Source organism: Lytechinus variegatus, chromosome 3 (genome assembly GCF_018143015.1).
Source record: "Lytechinus variegatus isolate NC3 chromosome 3, Lvar_3.0, whole genome shotgun sequence".
NCBI classification, from domain to species: Eukaryota; Metazoa; Echinodermata; class Echinoidea; order Temnopleuroida; family Toxopneustidae; genus Lytechinus; species Lytechinus variegatus.
The window spans coordinates 27,664,249-27,683,705 of NC_054742.1; the positions used below are offsets into that span (position 1 = coordinate 27,664,249).

The 19,457-nt window shown below is 36.3% G+C and overlaps 1 protein-coding gene across 2 annotated transcripts in view; it reads right to left on the reverse strand.

Annotated features, from left to right (window-relative positions):
• Window positions 1-550, reverse strand: part of LOC121410674 (WD repeat-containing protein 49-like) — a 45,000-nt gene extending 44,450 nt beyond the window's left edge. For both annotated transcript variants that reach the window (XM_041602911.1, XM_041602910.1), the window contains exon 1: window positions 109-550. The gene's annotated coding sequence lies outside the window, so the exon portion shown is untranslated. The remainder of the gene's footprint in view (window positions 1-108) is intronic.
• Between the last annotated feature and the right edge of the window lie 18,907 nt (window positions 551-19,457).

The following is a 19,457-nucleotide window of genomic DNA, read 5'->3' on the forward strand; positions in this document are numbered from 1 at the left end:
TTTCAGAAAATGAGGAAAATTATATTTGTTCCAAAGTCAGATCGTAGACAAGTGGCAAGGTGTGCTGTAACTTCTGCAGAATATTTTGACAAACAGTCCCATACTTACAACTTAGTCCCGTCTCATTCAACACCCAAACCAACCACGGACACTATCTTTACAAAGCTGTCAGCGGTTCCAGTTAGATCTGTAGCCCGACCACCACGGCTGAATGGTTACTCAAATCACGGCATTCTTCCCCGAGGCCTCTTCAATGAAAATCGATAAAAACCTGCTTTCAATCTGTGTCTGTGAATCTACTACTATATATTTAATATGAAGTAACACAAGTTTCTCATCTCTGCAATACTGCTGTACTTCAGTTATGTATTCAATGGTTTACAATGAAATAGTAAAACTGCGTTGATATCTTTTTCGAAAACGTAGGATTCTCTGCAGTCGTTCTGAAGTATCATGTACCGGTACATGTACGCACAATACACCACCAGTAAATCCGATCAATCCGACACAGCCCACCACCAATGCACCTGTCGCTCAATAAACTTCTTTTCGTTTCTACGGCTACGGCGTCAAGCCGTCAATAAGTTGGTGGCGCTATGACACTTTACCTTTTCCGTCACTTCAGAAATTCGTAAATTATCTGATGCAATTAGAAATACAAACAGGTTCGGATCCGGGGAGGGGGGGGGGGGGTAGGGCTAACGTACCATATTTTTACTGAAATCAGTGACTTTTGGTATGGAAGGTTTTGTTTAGTCCATCCTCTTGTGCCCTTCTCTCTGGGCCTGAGAGGTGATGATTGGTCTCTTCTTGGGCCTTTTCTGTGACAGGCCACCTAATTCTGACTCACTGGATCCGCTCTTGATAATTATGATGATGATAATAATATCAACATAAAAAATAATAATGATAATAATAATAACAATAATAATAATAGTAGTAGTAGTAGTAGTAGTAGTAGTATTCATTATTATTATCATTATTATAATTATTATTATAATGATAATGATGAAAATAATAATAATTATGATAATAATAATAATAATGATAATGCTAATAATGATAATAATATTAGTGATGATGATGATGATGATGATATCAAAATAATGTTGAGAACAATAATATTAATAAAAAAAATTATACTATTGAAAATGGGAAACATCTTTAATGGCATAACTTTGGAAGACACGAGGGCACATATACCAAGTCCTCTTCGGTTAGCAAAAAAAGGGAAAAAATAGAAGAAAGTCTTGTTTGACGAGGCCTTGGCGGCTGGTTTTTATCGATTATGATCCCGATCGAATAGTAATGGATACCCTGTCGATACCCTGGCTAATCTCGCCAGGCCTAATGAGTTAGGATAATATCAGACGACAGGGCCTTGACAAGAGGATAAATAGAAGAGGAAAGAGAAACATCCCTATCCATGATTGAGTGCTCATTATTAACATTTTTTCATTATGCGAAATGAAAGCGAAATTGTGAAGAGAACATATAAACATGCCCAAAAATGTTCTTCTTCCACAAAGTGTTGTGTGTGTGTGTGGGGGGGGGGGATAAACAGAAGAAGAAAGAGAGATATTCCTATCCATGTTTGAGTGCCCATTTTTTATTTATGTTTTTTTTTTCATTATGCGAAAGCGAAATTGTGAAGAGAACAGATAAACATGCCAAATAATGTTCTTCTTCCACAAAGTGTTGTGTGTGTGTGTGTGTGTGTGTTGGGGGGGGGTTATAGCTCCTCCCCCAAATAATCATCATTTGTAAATTCGATATCAGCATGATCAAATTATTGGATAATGTGCATTACAATAATTTAAACTGTCACGAATCAAAATTTTTGAAGTAAAACTAATTCAGTGGTTATAACTCATAGCAAAAATATTTACACTGTTCTTGATATTCAAAATCATTTTTTTATAGCTCGTTGGCTGCTTTCTCTCATAAAAACTATTAGCCTACAAGTTGGTTATTCGTCAGCGATTGTTTCTATCTACATGTCAAAAGTATATTGAAAATAAGTTGACGAATGCATGAAAAAAAAATTGTCAGTCGCTCGCTCACTTCACTCGCTTGAATGTGAAATATATTGGCCTGCTTGTATCACTCGCTCGCAAACATGAAAATATAAGTTTTCATAACAATATTATATATCAGAGGAATAATGATCCTCTCAAAGGGAGGGATGAGAATTTCCCTCGCCCCCGATCCAGCTATATTGATTTCACTTCACGTGTTCAATATGATACTCTTTTTTTATGTGCCCCCAATGCCGTGACCCAGCAGGCCTATTACATCTAAAGCCAACAAAAACGGTTACATTTTACATATAGATACATTCCCTTGTGCCTATTTCATCAAAATAAAAATAAAAGATAGAAAGAAGTGGAGGAATTGATGGTCATTAAGACACTTTTACTTGTATTATTATCATTAAAGAACCTGGTAGACGTTTGTTAGCATCTTTCAATAGAAGGGGGGATTTAAACAACATTTTCTTTTTTTTAATCATGATCAGGATACGGCTTTGTTTGTTTGTTTTATTTTTCATCATGTAAAACAATATTCAGATCGGCAAAAAAGGTTAACATTTGCAGATAAAAATATATGTAAAAGAAAATAAGAATAAAAAGGATGTTTGAAGCGAAAAGTCCAACAGAGTAGAAAAGCAATTAATGAAAGTTAAACATGGCTCTCTATAACAAACTAACGCCAGCGCGAAGCGTATGCTGATTTTTTTTATAATATAAACTGCCCAGAAAAGAGAACATTTTAAGGACTGTCTCATTGGTCACAGAACGGGTTTGAAAGGGGGGGGCTAACCATTAAAAAAATCACAATCAGATGGACATTTTTACGTTTTTGTACACGGTTTTGGAAAAAAATGGGGGAAGGCTGAAGCCCACAAGCTTTAGCGAACCCTGCGTTGATAATGCACTCGAAACAATTTGTGGAGATCAAGGAGAGCTCACATGCATGAGGCCGTTCTAATAGCATGAAGTTAGTTAAGTTTATATGCTTTTAAAATGAAAATGCATGATTTGAACTTAGCAAAGGTGGAATGATAAGAGAAACAGCACCGGTGGCGCAGGCACAGAACCATATCCCATCCAATAATGACTATAGGCCTAATATTTTGGAGTTCGTTTTGTTTTGATCTACAAAAAGAGCCAGTGATATATGCTCCACCCCTATACATTATTGCTTGATTGACAGTGTTTTGGGCAAGATGGGGGGGGGGTGCGATGGGGAATCGCATCATGTCCATGTCCCGTACCAGATATAGGGCACATGAGAGTAATTCAACCGCGCGCAAAGCATGCCGGACAGGCGTAAGTAAAGATCACATGACTTTATTGATTAAAATAATTCATTAAAAATAGATCAAATGTTTTTATATCAAAAGAAAAACGATAGACATAATGCTATGTTCATACTCTTTCATAATCAAGGTGTTTGGGAAGGCTAGACTGCATTTTTGTATTTCATTTTAATCATTATTACCCACAATGCAGTTCTGGTTTTTCTGGCGATGAACTGGCCGAAATTATGGTTAGTCTTATTTCAGGCCATTTAACTTTTGATTGAGCTGGTCAAGTACCTGATTAACATATCAAGTCTTAATGTACTGTTAATTTTGACTAATGTCAGTGAATTAAAGCAAAATCTATCGAGGGATTGATTTTTAATGATTTTTTGATGAGCTATGATATAACACGTGAGTGAATGGGGGTCTGTAATACTCATGTGTGCCCTATATCGCGACTACACTTCTACACTGTCGTTGCTATGGCTGGGCGTCGTCTGCTAGAAATCGGTGGTGAGAATGCTTCAAACAGTTTCATGCAAAGTGATAGGTTATGTTTAACATTTGATAAGTATGTAACTCGGCATTTAGTGCATGCATTTATCGACTACGCTGCTGAAATGACGCTTTCAAATGTATATTCAATGCTTATCATTTATCATGCAGAAATGCGAGTTTCTACTGCCAATAGGAGATCTGGTTGGTTTGAGAGTGTGAAATGAAACAAGTACTAGTAGGAACTTCAAAATGATGAATAACTTCTAATTATCATCAGGATTCCTATTTTCAATATTTAGAGCACGCAGAGAAAGAAAGATGAACAAAACATTAAAATACATAAACTTGTCACAGTCAGATGTAACACATCATAGATTGCGCACTTGAATACTATTCACTTCGTTGAAAGCTACAGGAGGGGGGGGGGGGTGCTGAGTCGGGGTACATACCCCCATCCTCCTGGCTTGTAAGCAGGGCGGGGTTGATGCCTATAACACCCCCCCCCCTTCTTCCTCCAAATTAACTGTTATAATAGGGAAGAGAGGCGAAATGAGCAAAAGAAATGCTTACAATCTTTGTTTGTTATCAATTTTCTTTTATTTACTTTGTTTATTCTTATGCGAATATATAGGTAATAAATCACCTCGAACGAAATTAAACATGTAAACAAGAAGTTGTAAATCCACACAATACATATTTAGCCCATTGAAGGACATCAAGCAAGTAGAACTTGTAGCTGCAATACCATAGGAAGCGCACAAAATATAGGAATGGAACACTGCATTTTTACATTAAATTGAGGGGTGTCTAATGAGACGTTTTCTTTTCTTTTACACGTTTAGTCAGATTAGGTATTGAATGCAAGGTATCAATCTCTTCAGGAGAACTCACTCTTTCTTTTGAGACCAAAATTTACAACTTTTCGTCATTTGACCCACAGTATAGGGCACATGAGAGTAATTCAACCGCGCGCAAAGCATGCCGGACAGGCGTAAGTAAAGATCACATGACTTTATTGATTAAAATAATTCATTAAAAATAGATCAAATGTTTTTATATCAAAAGAAAAACGATAGACATAATGCTATGTTCATACTCTTTCATAATCAAGGTGTTTGGGAAGGCTAGACTGCATTTTTGTATTTCATTTTAATCATTATTACCCACAATGCAGTTCTGGTTTTTCTGGCGATGAACTGGCCGAAATTATGGTTAGTCTTATTTCAGGCCATTTAACTTTTGATTGAGCTGGTCAAGTACCTGATTAACATATCAAGTCTTAATGTACTGTTAATTTTGACTAATGTCAGTGAATTAAAGCAAAATCTATCGAGGGATTGATTTTTAATGATTTTTTGATGAGCTATGATATAACACGTGAGTGAATGGGGGTCTGTAATACTCATGTGTGCCCTATATCGCGACTACACTTCTACACTGTCGTTGCTATGGCTGGGCGTCGTCTGCTAGAAATCGGTGGTGAGAATGCTTCAAACAGTTTCATGCAAAGTGATAGGTTATGTTTAACATTTGATAAGTATGTAACTCGGCATTTAGTGCATGCATTTATCGACTACGCTGCTGAAATGACGCTTTCAAATGTATATTCAATGCTTATCATTTATCATGCAGAAATGCGAGTTTCTACTGCCAATAGGAGATCTGGTTGGTTTGAGAGTGTGAAATGAAACAAGTACTAGTAGGAACTTCAAAATGATGAATAACTTCTAATTATCATCAGGATTCCTATTTTCAATATTTAGAGCACGCAGAGAAAGAAAGATGAACAAAACATTAAAATACATAAACTTGTCACAGTCAGATGTAACACATCATAGATTGCGCACTTGAATACTATTCACTTCGTTGAAAGCTACAGGAGGGGGGGGGGGTGCTGAGTCGGGGTACATACCCCCATCCTCCTGGCTTGTAAGCAGGGCGGGGTTGATGCCTATAACACCCCCCCCCCCTTCTTCCTCCAAATTAACTGTTATAATAGGGAAGAGAGGCGAAATGAGCAAAAGAAATGCTTACAATCTTTGTTTGTTATCAATTTTCTTTTATTTACTTTGTTTATTCTTATGCGAATATATAGGTAATAAATCACCTCGAACGAAATTAAACATGTAAACAAGAAGTTGTAAATCCACACAATACATATTTAGCCCATTGAAGGACATCAAGCAAGTAGAACTTGTAGCTGCAATACCATAGGAAGCGCACAAAATATAGGAATGGAACACTGCATTTTTACATTAAATTGAGGGGTGTCTAATGAGACGTTTTCTTTTCTTTTACACGTTTAGTCAGATTAGGTATTGAATGCAAGGTATCAATCTCTTCAGGAGAACTCACTCTTTCTTTTGAGACCAAAATTTACAACTTTTCGTCATTTGACCCACAGTATAGGGCACATGAGAGTAATTCAACCGCGCGCAAAGCATGCCGGACAGGCGTAAGTAAAGATCACATGACTTTATTGATTAAAATAATTCATTAAAAATAGATCAAATGTTTTTATATCAAAAGAAAAACGATAGACATAATGCTATGTTCATACTCTTTCATAATCAAGGTGTTTGGGAAGGCTAGACTGCATTTTTGTATTTCATTTTAATCATTATTACCCACAATGCAGTTCTGGTTTTTCTGGCGATGAACTGGCCGAAATTATGGTTAGTCTTATTTCAGGCCATTTAACTTTTGATTGAGCTGGTCAAGTACCTGATTAACATATCAAGTCTTAATGTACTGTTAATTGTGACTAATGTCAGTGAATTAAAGCAAAATCTATCGAGGGATTGATTTTTAATGATTTTTTGATGAGCTATGATATAACACGTGAGTGAATGGGGGTCTGTAATACTCATGTGTGCCCTATATCGCGACTACACTTCTACACTGTCGTTGCTATGGCTGGGCGTCGTCTGCTAGAAATCGGTGGTGAGAATGCTTCAAACAGTTTCATGCAAAGTGATAGGTTATGTTTAACATTTGATAAGTATGTAACTCGGCATTTAGTGCATGCATTTATCGACTACGCTGCTGAAATGACGCTTTCAAATGTATATTCAATGCTTATCATTTATCATGCAGAAATGCGAGTTTCTACTGCCAATAGGAGATCTGGTTGGTTTGAGAGTGTGAAATGAAACAAGTACTAGTAGGAACTTCAAAATGATGAATAACTTCTAATTATCATCAGGATTCCTATTTTCAATATTTAGAGCACGCAGAGAAAGAAAGATGAACAAAACATTAAAATACATAAACTTGTCACAGTCAGATGTAACACATCATAGACTGCGCACTTGAATACTATTCACTTCGTTGAAAGCTACAGGAGGGGGGGGGGTGCTGAGTCGGGGTACATACCCCCATCCTCCTGGCTTGTAAGCAGGGCGGGGTTGATGCCTATAACACCCCCCCCCCCTTCTTCCTCCAAATTAACTGTTATAATAGGGAAGAGAGGCGAAATGAGCAAAAGAAATGCTTACAATCTTTGTTTGTTATCAATTTTCTTTTATTTACTTTGTTTATTCTTATGCGAATATATAGGTAATAAATCACCTCGAACGAAATTAAACATGTAAACAAGAAGTTGTAAATCCACACAATACATATTTAGCCCATTGAAGGACATCAAGCAAGTAGAACTTGTAGCTGCAATACCATAGGAAGCGCACAAAATATAGGAATGGAACACTGCATTTTTACATTAAATTGAGGGGTGTCTAATGAGACGTTTTCTTTTCTTTTACACGTTTAGTCAGATTAGGTATTGAATGCAAGGTATCAATCTCTTCAGGAGAACTCACTCTTTCTTTCGAGACCAAAATTTTCAACTTTTCGTCATTTGACCCACAGTATAGGGCACATGAGAGTAATTCAACCGCGCGCAAAGCATGCCGGACAGGCGTAAGTAAAGATCACATGACTTTATTGATTAAAATAATTCATTAAAAATAGATCAAATGTTTTTATATCAAAAGAAAAACGATAGACATAATGCTATGTTCATACTCTTTCATAATCAAGGTGTTTGGGAAGGCTAGACTGCATTTTTGTATTTCATTTTAATCATTATTACCCACAATGCAGTTCTGGTTTTTCTGGCGATGAACTGGCCGAAATTATGGTTAGTCTTATTTCAGGCCATTTAACTTTTGATTGAGCTGGTCAAGTACCTGATTAACATATCAAGTCTTAATGTACTGTTAATTTTGACTAATGTCAGTGAATTAAAGCAAAATCTATCGAGGGATTGATTTTTAATGATTTTTTGATGAGCTATGATATAACACGTGAGTGAATGGGGGTCTGTAATACTCATGTGTGCCCTATATCGCGACTACACTTCTACACTGTCGTTGCTATGGCTGGGCGTCGTCTGCTAGAAATCGGTGGTGAGAATGCTTCAAACAGTTTCATGCAAAGTGATAGGTTATGTTTAACATTTGATAAGTATGTAACTCGGCATTTAGTGCATGCATTTATCGACTACGCTGCTGAAATGACGCTTTCAAATGTATATTCAATGCTTATCATTTATCATGCAGAAATGCGAGTTTCTACTGCCAATAGGAGATCTGGTTGGTTTGAGAGTGTGAAATGAAACAAGTACTAGTAGGAACTTCAAAATGATGAATAACTTCTAATTATCATCAGGATTCCTATTTTCAATATTTAGAGCACGCAGAGAAAGAAAGATGAACAAAACATTAAAATACATAAACTTGTCACAGTCAGATGTAACACATCATAGATTGCGCACTTGAATACTATTCACTTCGTTGAAAGCTACAGGAGGGGGGGGGGGTGCTGAGTCGGGGTACATACCCCCATCCTCCTGGCTTGTAAGCAGGGCGGGGTTGATGCCTATAACACCCCCCCCCCTTCTTCCTCCAAATTAACTGTTATAATAGGGAAGAGAGGCGAAATGAGCAAAAGAAATGCTTACAATCTTTGTTTGTTATCAATTTTCTTTTATTTACTTTGTTTATTCTTATGCGAATATATAGGTAATAAATCACCTCGAACGAAATTAAACATGTAAACAAGAAGTTGTAAATCCACACAATACATATTTAGCCCATTGAAGGACATCAAGCAAGTAGAACTTGTAGCTGCAATACCATAGGAAGCGCACAAAATATAGGAATGGAACACTGCATTTTTACATTAAATTGAGGGGTGTCTAATGAGACGTTTTCTTTTCTTTTACACGTTTAGTCAGATTAGGTATTGAATGCAAGGTATCAATCTCTTCAGGAGAACTCACTCTTTCTTTCGAGACCAAAATTTTCAACTTTTCGTCATTTGACCCACAGTATAGGGCACATGAGAGTAATTCAACCGCGCGCAAAGCATGCCGGACAGGCGTAAGTAAAGATCACATGACTTTATTGATTAAAATAATTCATTAAAAATAGATCAAATGTTTTTATATCAAAAGAAAAACGATAGACATAATGCTATGTTCATACTCTTTCATAATCAAGGTGTTTGGGAAGGCTAGACTGCATTTTTGTATTTCATTTTAATCATTATTACCCACAATGCAGTTCTGGTTTTTCTGGCGATGAACTGGCCGAAATTATGGTTAGTCTTATTTCAGGCCATTTAACTTTTGATTGAGCTGGTCAAGTACCTGATTAACATATCAAGTCTTAATGTACTGTTAATTGTGACTAATGTCAGTGAATTAAAGCAAAATCTATCGAGGGATTGATTTTTAATGATTTTTTGATGAGCTATGATATAACACGTGAGTGAATGGGGGTCTGTAATACTCATGTGTGCCCTATATCGCGACTACACTTCTACACTGTCGTTGCTATGGCTGGGCGTCGTCTGCTAGAAATCGGTGGTGAGAATGCTTCAAACAGTTTCATGCAAAGTGATAGGTTATGTTTAACATTTGATAAGTATGTAACTCGGCATTTAGTGCATGCATTTATCGACTACGCTGCTGAAATGACGCTTTCAAATGTATATTCAATGCTTATCATTTATCATGCAGAAATGCGAGTTTCTACTGCCAATAGGAGATCTGGTTGGTTTGAGAGTGTGAAATGAAACAAGTACTAGTAGGAACTTCAAAATGATGAATAACTTCTAATTATCATCAGGATTCCTATTTTCAATATTTAGAGCACGCAGAGAAAGAAAGATGAACAAAACATTAAAATACATAAACTTGTCACAGTCAGATGTAACACATCATAGATTGCGCACTTGAATACTATTCACTTCGTTGAAAGCTACAGGAGGGGGGGGGGTGCTGAGTCGGGGTACATACCCCCATCCTCCTGGCTTGTAAGCAGGGCGGGGTTGATGCCTATAACACCCCCCCCCCCTTCTTCCTCCAAATTAACTGTTATAATAGGGAAGAGAGGCGAAATGAGCAAAAGAAATGCTTACAATCTTTGTTTGTTATCAATTTTCTTTTATTTACTTTGTTTATTCTTATGCGAATATATAGGTAATAAATCACCTCGAACGAAATTAAACATGTAAACAAGAAGTTGTAAATCCACACAATACATATTTAGCCCATTGAAGGACATCAAGCAAGTAGAACTTGTAGCTGCAATACCATAGGAAGCGCACAAAATATAGGAATGGAACACTGCATTTTTACATTAAATTGAGGGGTGTCTAATGAGACGTTTTCTTTTCTTTTACACGTTTAGTCAGATTAGGTATTGAATGCAAGGTATCAATCTCTTCAGGAGAACTCACTCTTTCTTTTGAGACCAAAATTTACAACTTTTCGTCATTTGACCCACAGTATAGGGCACATGAGAGTAATTCAACCGCGCGCAAAGCATGCCGGACAGGCGTAAGTAAAGATCACATGACTTTATTGATTAAAATAATTCATTAAAAATAGATCAAATGTTTTTATATCAAAAGAAAAACGATAGACATAATGCTATGTTCATACTCTTTCATAATCAAGGTGTTTGGGAAGGCTAGACTGCATTTTTGTATTTCATTTTAATCATTATTACCCACAATGCAGTTCTGGTTTTTCTGGCGATGAACTGGCCGAAATTATGGTTAGTCTTATTTCAGGCCATTTAACTTTTGATTGAGCTGGTCAAGTACCTGATTAACATATCAAGTCTTAATGTACTGTTAATTTTGACTAATGTCAGTGAATTAAAGCAAAATCTATCGAGGGATTGATTTTTAATGATTTTTTGATGAGCTATGATATAACACGTGAGTGAATGGGGGTCTGTAATACTCATGTGTGCCCTATATCGCGACTACACTTCTACACTGTCGTTGCTATGGCTGGGCGTCGTCTGCTAGAAATCGGTGGTGAGAATGCTTCAAACAGTTTCATGCAAAGTGATAGGTTATGTTTAACATTTGATAAGTATGTAACTCGGCATTTAGTGCATGCATTTATCGACTACGCTGCTGAAATGACGCTTTCAAATGTATATTCAATGCTTATCATTTATCATGCAGAAATGCGAGTTTCTACTGCCAATAGGAGATCTGGTTGGTTTGAGAGTGTGAAATGAAACAAGTACTAGTAGGAACTTCAAAATGATGAATAACTTCTAATTATCATCAGGATTCCTATTTTCAATATTTAGAGCACGCAGAGAAAGAAAGATGAACAAAACATTAAAATACATAAACTTGTCACAGTCAGATGTAACACATCATAGATTGCGCACTTGAATACTATTCACTTCGTTGAAAGCTACAGGAGGGGTGGGGTGCTGAGTCGGGGTACATACCCCCATCCTCCTGGCTTGTAAGCAGGGCGGGGTTGATGCCTATAACACCCCCCCCCCTTCTTCCTCCAAATTAACTGTTATAATAGGGAAGAGAGGCGAAATGAGCAAAAGAAATGCTTACAATCTTTGTTTGTTATCAATTTTCTTTTATTTACTTTGTTTATTCTTATGCGAATATATAGGTAATAAATCACCTCGAACGAAATTAAACATGTAAACAAGAAGTTGTAAATCCACACAATACATATTTAGCCCATTGAAGGACATCAAGCAAGTAGAACTTGTAGCTGCAATACCATAGGAAGCGCACAAAATATAGGAATGGAACACTGCATTTTTACATTAAATTGAGGGGTGTCTAATGAGACGTTTTCTTTTCTTTTACACGTTTAGTCAGATTAGGTATTGAATGCAAGGTATCAATCTCTTCAGGAGAACTCACTCTTTCTTTTGAGACCAAAATTTACAACTTTTCGTCATTTGACCCACAGTATAGGGCACATGAGAGTAATTCAACCGCGCGCAAAGCATGCCGGACAGGCGTAAGTAAAGATCACATGACTTTATTGATTAAAATAATTCATTAAAAATAGATCAAATGTTTTTATATCAAAAGAAAAACGATAGACATAATGCTATGTTCATACTCTTTCATAATCAAGGTGTTTGGGAAGGCTAGACTGCATTTTTGTATTTCATTTTAATCATTATTACCCACAATGCAGTTCTGGTTTTTCTGGCGATGAACTGGCCGAAATTATGGTTAGTCTTATTTCAGGCCATTTAACTTTTGATTGAGCTGGTCAAGTACCTGATTAACATATCAAGTCTTAATGTACTGTTAATTTTGACTAATGTCAGTGAATTAAAGCAAAATCTATCGAGGGATTGATTTTTAATGATTTTTTGATGAGCTATGATATAACACGTGAGTGAATGGGGGTCTGTAATACTCATGTGTGCCCTATATCGCGACTACACTTCTACACTGTCGTTGCTATGGCTGGGCGTCGTCTGCTAGAAATCGGTGGTGAGAATGCTTCAAACAGTTTCATGCAAAGTGATAGGTTATGTTTAACATTTGATAAGTATGTAACTCGGCATTTAGTGCATGCATTTATCGACTACGCTGCTGAAATGACGCTTTCAAATGTATATTCAATGCTTATCATTTATCATGCAGAAATGCGAGTTTCTACTGCCAATAGGAGATCTGGTTGGTTTGAGAGTGTGAAATGAAACAAGTACTAGTAGGAACTTCAAAATGATGAATAACTTCTAATTATCATCAGGATTCCTATTTTCAATATTTAGAGCACGCAGAGAAAGAAAGATGAACAAAACATTAAAATACATAAACTTGTCACAGTCAGATGTAACACATCATAGATTGCGCACTTGAATACTATTCACTTCGTTGAAAGCTACAGGAGGGGGGGGGGGGTGCTGAGTCGGGGTACATACCCCCATCCTCCTGGCTTGTAAGCAGGGCGGGGTTGATGCCTATAACACCCCCCCCCCTTCTTCCTCCAAATTAACTGTTATAATAGGGAAGAGAGGCGAAATGAGCAAAAGAAATGCTTACAATCTTTGTTTGTTATCAATTTTCTTTTATTTACTTTGTTTATTCTTATGCGAATATATAGGTAATAAATCACCTCGAACGAAATTAAACATGTAAACAAGAAGTTGTAAATCCACACAATACATATTTAGCCCATTGAAGGACATCAAGCAAGTAGAACTTGTAGCTGCAATACCATAGGAAGCGCACAAAATATAGGAATGGAACACTGCATTTTTACATTAAATTGAGGGGTGTCTAATGAGACGTTTTCTTTTCTTTTACACGTTTAGTCAGATTAGGTATTGAATGCAAGGTATCAATCTCTTCAGGAGAACTCACTCTTTCTTTTGAGACCAAAATTTACAACTTTTGACCCACAGTATAGGGCACATGAGAGTAATTCAACCGCGCGCAAAGCATGCCGGACAGGCGTAAGTAAAGATCACATGACTTTATTGATTAAAATAATTCATTAAAAATAGATCAAATGTTTTTATATCAAAAGAAAAACGATAGACATAATGCTATGTTCATACTCTTTCATAATCAAGGTGTTTGGGAAGGCTAGACTGCATTTTTGTATTTCATTTTAATCATTATTACTCACAATGCAGTTCTGGTTTTTCTGGCGATGAACTGGCCGAAATTATGGTTAGTCTTATTTCAGGCCATTTAACTTTTGATTGAGCTGGTCAAGTACCTGATTAACATATCAAGTCTTAATGTACTGTTAATTTTGACTAATGTCAGTGAATTAAAGCAAAATCTATCGAGGGATTGATTTTTAATGATTTTTTGATGAGCTATGATATAACACGTGAGTGAATGGGGGTCTGTAATACTCATGTGTGCCCTATAGCAGACAGACAATTCGGATTGTCGATTCTAATGTGCAATAGCGCCACCTTATTATGTTATATCGCTTGACGGTAATTCACTTTGCCTGCATGGGTGATGTGATGTTGCTCCTCCAAAATTGCTGGATTAATGGGAAACAGGTGAGATACCAACATGCATAATTCTACCTGACGTGTCAAGAATGGTTAAAATTATGTTTATAGTCTACAATGTAGACACAGGCAATATTGATTGTAAATCGAATATGACAGAAATTGAGGGGGTGCATTGCGCAGAAATTTGATTTCCTTTGTTATTCACCGTATTTAAATTGACATGCATTATGACATCAAAGGCCATGAGGACTTTGATAATCCAAATGTGTAAATGATGTAATAATTAATGGTTACAAACTAGATTTTCTTCAGGGTAGGAAAACGATGCTAAAATAAATGAGTGCTTTCATGGATACTTGCTCCTCGACTGAAGTTTCGATGAGGCTTCGAATTTTCAATAGAAAGTTTGGGTTGGTAGACTAACCTACCCACACTCAACAACAAGGTTGATGGGATTTAGGCATGGTCATTTTCAGACATTACTGGAAATACAGAAGGTCACATCGTGTGCATTTGATAATACATTTCATTTTTCATCTAAAGTATGTATTTTTAATAGGCCCTATATAATTCAAAGTTTCATACAGCTGATGTAGAATTATGAGCAAACAAGAATCAAGGCCTTAAATATCCAATTAAAGTAATATTTATGAGAATATTTTGTCACTTGCAACCACAGCACTTTTCCTTTGATCTTTCTTTTTTTTCAATAAAAGACTCGCAGGATTATGCATACACCACTCTCACTGCTTTATTACACCAATTGGATAATCAGAGTGTAGGCCTATATCTTTTTTACATGAAAAAATAATGACACCTTTAATTTATTTGTAACATTTTCATTTTTGATAAATTGGTTTTCTCAATGGAATCAAAGCGAATTTATATCTTGAAATAATGTATCTTTACAAAATTATATCAAAATTAAAAAAAAAATTGGCATCCGTGTCGTTCGACGTGCGTACTTCAAAATACGATAAAAACACCTGTTCCTTCAAAGTCATTTTTCCAGTTGGTATATGATATTATGCATTTCACTGCCATGATAACAATATGCACATTTTCGAGACTTGCCACAAATATTTTGTCGGATTTCTTGTCGAAAATAAACGGGCTTAGCGTAGGTAGGGGGTGCACCCATACACAGCGGGGAGCTAATTGCTGACAATGCTGGAATTCTGTCCTTTGGTTGATCCGCCCCTCACGTCCGTCCGCCCCTCCCCTATTTTCCTACATCCCCCTGCACTTATTCCTCGAAATATGTTTTTATCGATAAGCATGAATCACTGTTCTTGTAATACTACAATATAATATATAATACAATATTCACATCTAAATAGGCCTACAATATGTAGACCTAATATCATACTTATAAATATGAATCAATGAAATCAAATTCTAAATGTATGAAGAAAAGCCTCCCCTAAACAATGAAGAAAGCTTATTTTGCTGTTTATTATAAGTTCTATAGAAAAGTAAAGAGTCCATCTACTAAATTCCTAAAATTAAAGAATATCCTTGTATCCTTCTCTCTATCATGACTGCAAATCATTATTTGTTTTTTCCTTTATAACGGCTTATCTCTCTTTATTTCTCTTTATTTCTCTCTATTTCACTCTCTCAGTCCCATCCTTCTCGGACTGTCTCCATCCCTCCCTCCCTCTCTCTTACCTCCTCTCTCGTCTACCCCTCACCTCCCCCTCTCTCTTTCTTTTACACACAGGCATGCAATTTTCCATTCCCTCATCATCTCTTCCCTCCCATACCGAGACCTGTATTTCTTTTTCGAGTCGATGTGCGTGTGTTAGGGGGGGGGGGTGGCAATAGGCTTATTCTCACCAGATCAGCATGTGATCATAATCTGTTCATTTACTTTATTATGTACGTCAATAAAGTGCACAGTTGTTTCAAACATGCACGTACGTGATTCGTAGTGTGTGCAATTTATTATTTTTTTGTGCAAGGGCTGGGACGGGGGGGGGGGTTGTAAATAAAGATGTTCGTGCGTAAATAATCTTAAAATTATATTTCGAGAGGAAAAACACAAACACAGACATGAAAATGAACACGGACGACCTTCCTGACATGATGCAGGCATTTTTTTTCTACACCAGGTCATGGGAAGTGGCATCGCTGTTATTCGACGTTCTCTTTTGTTTTTCCTTTTCTTTTCATTTTTTTGGGGCAGACAATCTATTCCAAAAGGGAGTGGTTTTCTATGACCTTGAAAGTGCAGATACAAGGTAATGGAAAGTACCAGGATGGACATAAGTTAGGAGTGAAAAAAAGGTTTGCAGAAATTTCAGTATGTTCCCCTAGGGATTTTTTTTAAATCATTGACTATCCTTATTTCAATGCGTTGCAGCATGATGTGAACTAGATAACATTTATTGAAAGCAAATAGAAAACCTCTTTAGCTGTCGATATTGCAAAAATCAAATAAGGCCTATAATACAGGTATAGTAATGTTAGAGGTTGATGATACAATGACTGATATGTTAATAAATAAAATTTAAACAATTAAACACGAATTACATTTAAGAGCGAACGACTTTGTGAATTGTTGGCATACTGATATTCAAAGAGAAATGGTTAGATTCGAGGCAATGCAATACCCTCTTCCTACTTTTCTTCTTCTTTTTTTTTTGGGGGGGGGGGGGTGTTAGCATTCTATTCTAGATATCAACAGTGTCATATGGCACTGAAATAATTGCTACTAAACTTCAACAACACCCTCCCTAGAGAAAATATTTTGCTGAGCGTGTTACATGAGGACGATGTAACCTTCGTGATGTCACATGGTACTGATTAGCACTGCGTACATTGCCATTAATGAGAAAAGGACTTCATCTTAACAAACATCTGATTTGAATACAAATGAACATCCCTTTCAGTCGTTTTGTTTTTATACTACATAGTTCTCACATACTTATTTTGAGACCGGGTTTTGGGAAGATTCTGGATAATAAGATCTAGATGCCTTATTGTATCCCCCTTTCCATTTGGAAGACAAATTGAAACAAGGATGCATTCCAACACTTCACTGAAAAAAAAATCATGCGGAAAAAAAAGGAAATAACGTAAGCAGTTTTATGTAGAATAGCCAGCTGGTATGTGTTTTCTAAAGCTTTTTTTTCAATCCCGATTCCTAATGGTCATGGTTATACTATTACGAACGAAGAAGGTATAGATGGGGGACAAAGAAAGAAATAAATAAGAGATAGAGTGAGAGAGATAAATAAAAAAAAATAGAGAGAGAGAGTGTGTGTGTGTGTGAAGGGAAAGACTGGAGGGGGGGGGGGCGGGCAGAACCCGGGAGAGAGAAATACATATATATATATATATATATATATATATATATATATATATATATATATATATATATATATATATATATATATATATATATATATATATATATATATATACTGCAGAGGGAGAGATATTGGGGTTGGTTGGTTTGCTTCGTTTAGTTCGTTATCAAGATTGATATCATCATTATCACCGTTTCTATTCATCGTCGTCGTCGTCAATACTGACACCAATGATGATTCCAAGGAGATGGAGAAGCCTCTCTAAACTTGGATCTCCGTGGTAAATCAATATAGTTAGGCAAAATGCACATTTTTGCTTTCTGGGCGATAAACTTTGAGAGATTCAAGTAATAACGCTAAAAAGAGAGTAACAAAAGCAAACTCACACCTTTTGCGATAGAGTTTTAATTTATGTCTAATAAAAACAAAAATACAAATTCACATTCAATAAACAAACAAATAAATAAATGAATGAATAGAGTATAGTTTCAAAGTGTTTTGTACTCGTCCTTTGCATTCAATTATTGATTTGGGTTGTACTCGGATGAGGGGCGAACATTTTGAGGGTCCCACACAAACAAGCCCCCGGAAATTGAGGGACTGGAACTAGTGTCACCTCCCCCTCCCCTTCGTGTATCACACCCCGTATATCAGGGAGGGGGGGGCTTTCTTTTCTTTCCCAATTCCTTACTCATTATATATATATATATATATAAAAACTTGCTCCACAATGTAGTTTATTGCTGATTGGACAAAAGTGGATTGGAAATGTGAAAGATCCGGGAAAGAATCTCCATGATTCGGCATTTCAATCAGCATGACCATGCCTACGGTTCATTATAGTTCGGCAGAATTATAGCGAAGATGTTAAATCTCTTATTTCATTCCTAAAAACACTTGTGAATCATTTTTTACAGTTATTCTGTTTTCCCAAGAAAGGAATTTTGTGTCAACGGACACTGTGTAGTAAGTGATATAGTTAAAACAATTACAAACATTCAATATATATAAAGCTACTAACATAATGCATCCAAGTAGGCGTATGAGAATAGCCTGGCCCCTGAATACGTCCCTGTAATATCAAACTATGGAGCTATAGCTCCATTCATGACCAAACCATAAAAAATAGCATTTGTTGAACTCTAAAATTGGAAGGAATATGAACAACCACCGGCAAGAAGTTTCAGTGAAATTCGTCTGGAATACATCATTCCGTTTCGGTATTTATTCAAATGGAACCCCAATTTCCTTTTATGATGAGTATGAATTATGAACATGATGAAATGGTTGAGTATTATTTCGCCAAGTTGGTCTCAAAATTCACAATAAAAATGCTACAATCTAAAAATCCGGGTGCTATATTTAAAAAAAATAAATAAAACAGGATCAATAAAAGGAATATGGGAGTTCTGGGACTACTAGAAAAGAAGAACACGAAAAAAGAGGAGGAGGGGAGAAGGAAGAAGAAGAGGAGTAAGGAGAAGAAGAGGAGGAGGGGAAAGGGAAGAAGAAGAATAAGAGGAGGAGGGGAAAGAGGAGAAAGAAGAACCGGGAGGAAGAAGAACAACAAAAAAAGAAGAAGAAGGTGGAGAAGAAGAAGGAGAAGGAGGAGGAGAAGAAGAAGAAGAAGAAGAAGAAGAAAGAAGAAGCTAGAAGAAATAAAATAATGATGAGGAAGGTTTTTTTTGTGAATGCAGTTAATACATTAGCATTATTTCAAGCAAAATTATGATCCAGATACCTTTTGACCACTTACTGCCTGAATCACAAGGGGACCACGCCCCTCTATTCTCTTGAAAAGTAATCATAACGGAGAAAAGAAAGGTCGACTTGAGAGAAGGGGGTCTGGATCGGACATAAAACAACAATTGCATTCAGGCAAAAACAAGATAATAAGTTTCAATTATATACCAAAAAAATCCACTTCTTGTCATGGATATATTTCATTTATTTCAGTTTTGATAAGAACGATATCACCCCGTGCAGAGTTAATCACGCATTTTGTAAAATTTCGATTGTTTTATGTTTCAGCACCCCATACAACTTGTATTAATT